The sequence below is a fragment of the Hippopotamus amphibius genome, chromosome 11 (assembly GCF_030028045.1).
Source record: "Hippopotamus amphibius kiboko isolate mHipAmp2 chromosome 11, mHipAmp2.hap2, whole genome shotgun sequence".
NCBI classification, from domain to species: Eukaryota; Metazoa; Chordata; class Mammalia; order Artiodactyla; family Hippopotamidae; genus Hippopotamus; species Hippopotamus amphibius.
The window spans coordinates 34,622,644-34,625,581 of record NC_080196.1 but is presented as its reverse complement, the minus strand read 5'-3'; positions in this window follow the sequence as shown (position 1 = coordinate 34,625,581).

The following is a 2,938-nucleotide window of genomic DNA, read 5'->3' as shown; positions in this document are numbered from 1 at the left end:
GAGGATTGTACTTTAAACCCAGGCCTCAAGGAATTCTTTCCGATAAAATTTCAAGGAATATGAGCTTACAGTGGAAACAAGGCACACAAGGAAAAAAAACCCCATAAGCAAGGGTCATTAGGAACAAAGCAAAAGAATCAGACCAGCAAAGACCAAGATGTTGGAAGTATAAAATACAAAATAAAAAATGTCTTACTTATGTGTAAAGTAAAGCTATGACTAATGAAAAAATATCAAAAAGGACGAAATTGGTTTGATTAAAAAATTTTTAATGAAAAAAGTACTATTTGATGTTAGGAACTTTATGGCTAAGCAGCAAATTAGACACACCTAGAAGGAGAATGAACTGGAAGTAGACGTGAAGAAGTGACACAGATGGAGCCCAGGGTTAGAGAGACATGGAAATTCAGGAGAAGAGGTTAAGCAACGTGGAGGATAGCGTGAGGAGATGTGACACAGCTCAGTTCCAGAGGGAGGGAGGATGCTAAAGAGGAAGAGAATTTTCTATAATTGATAATTTATGAAGTCTAAGAATCAGGAAGACCAGATAATCACAGACAGCAGGGTTGGGGACCTAGGTAGATCACAGAAACTACAGAACGTTAGAAAGATTAACGTCTAAAAAGCAGCTATAGGATATTCCCTGGTGGTCTGGTGTTTCGGACTTCGAGCTTCCACAACAAGGGGCACGGGTTCCATGCCTGGTCAGGGAACTAAGATCCCCTGTGCTGTGTGGCTTGGCCAGAAACAAAAATTAAAAATTAAAAAATAACAGCTAGAAAGGAAAGGAAGATGTAGGATCACAAGCTAAGGTATCTCCCTTTGAGCAAAGAGTTTTCTGGCTGATAAAAAAGACAAACTACTGAGCTCACAGAAACACTAAGGCTGGAGAGAAGCTCAGAAAAAAGGGGTGGGGGATAAAGTCAGAGCAGTTAAAAGTCCTGCCAGAACCAGTGCTGGTGTGAAGATGTCATTGCTGCCACCAAAGGTGCTCAACTTCCCCCCTCTGCTTTGGACTGAGACATTCCCGGCAGGGGCATCAAGTCACCTGGCTGCAAGGGGGATGCTGGGAAGGGAAGTGTCTCATCTTTTATATGGTGGCAGTAGGCTCTACCTTCTATGTAGGTTTGTGGTAGGGGATTTTGAAGCACAAGAAGGGGGTTCAGGTGACGGGTGGTCAAGAAACCATGATGTATGTCTATCACAAGGCTGTATTGGCCCCGAAGCCTCCAGACTGCCACTTTTCTGCTTCAGCAAGGAACCAGAGGAGACATAGTAGAGCTCTGAGCTTCAGCTGTGGGTTGCTTCGGTTGGTTTTGGTTTTTATTGTTGACAGCTTTGTTGAGATACAGTTCACAAACCATACAATTTGCCCACTTAAAGTGTACAATTCAGTGGTTTTTACTCTATTCACAGAATTATGTGACCATCACCATGATTTTGTAACATTTTGACACCCCAAAAAGAAACCTCATACCTTTCAGCAGTCACTCCTCAGTTCTTCCCAATCCCCCCAACTCTAGGCAACCACTAAACCTAAACCACATTCTGTCTCTAGATTTGCCAATTTGGGGACATCTCATGTAAATGGGATCGTTATGTGGTCCTTGGTGTGCAAACCAGCTAAAGGGATATAAGGAATTGAGGCTGTGAGGAAGGTCTCACAGGGGGATCAGGGAAGCAAACTTTCATCCCGAGTCAGCCAGGAAGAGTTTGCCCTGTAGAGATGGAAAGTCCTGAGGGCAGGAAAGGAGGCTCAGCTTTTTACTGGTGCTGGTGAGAGAAAGGCAGAAAGGACTGCTCGCCTGGATGGCTGGATTCGGGCAAATCAGGCAGGCGCGTCGAAGGAGGGTTAGACTGTGTGGATGCCAGTGGGCAGCATTAGGAGCTGGACTGCAGACAGGAACTTGCAGGGTTTGGGGGTCGTGGGTGGTGTGTTCTTCCTTTAAGAACTGTTGGAGACGTGTCCATTGCAGATGAGCAGGTGGGTACCCTGTGGGAGACAGTGGGGCAGGATAACTGAGGAGGATGAATAGGGTTGATCGCGTGCAATGGGTGAGACTAGTGGCCTGGAGCTCAGCCCACGCCAGAGCCCGCGAGGGCAGCAGCAGCACTGGGTGGCAGTGGGAGAAAGTCCCATCTGGTCTCGGCATGTGGTGCACGCTGGCCTGGCTGCTGGAGCCCGGGGGCTCTCGGTGTTTCTGTGGTAAAGGATAGGCTCATAAAGAGCATGAGAAACCAGAGAAGCAAAAAGCACTGGCGCCAAAGAGTTGGCTCAAGAACGAGGGCATGGCCTGGGCCAGTGAGAGAGAAGCAATGACCTCTGGCACAAAGGTGGAGAGGCACCCAGGTGACCAACTGCAGCAACCGCAGTGTGCCCGCTGCTGCCACCTGTCTGTCTGCTGTCTCAGAATAGCAAGGGCCAACAGGACTGTTCTGCTGTGAGAACCACCAGTGGCACCATGGGGCCACCACACTGCAAAGCACGCCTGTGCCCTGTGTCCACACTTCGCTTTGTTGCCTCGTCCTGCCTCATTCCCAACTCCCAAGCCCTGGCTTCTTTTTCCCTTCCAGATTCTATTCCAAATGTCAGTTCTGGGTGGCACCCAGCTCCCTCTGTCTGGCCTCTGTGCCCCCTCTCACCACCTGACTCTTCTGTAGCTTTCTAGTCACCTAGCTGTGGACTCAGGATGCCTGGGTCACTCCTTCCCTTCCCCCCAACAGCCCTGCCCAGACACACAGCTCCACCCCTGGCCCTGGGTCCCCTAGCCCAACCTGCCCGGCCTCTGTGGGTGGGGCTGGGGGGCCAACCATAGCAGCAGAGCACCCGGCCTGCCTCTGGGGCGAGCTGGGTCTGGCTCTGGCGACAGTGTGCAGCTCTGCACAGCCTGAGGGGGTCAGAGGCAGCGGAGTGGAGAGGGGCAAGGAGGAGGAGCCC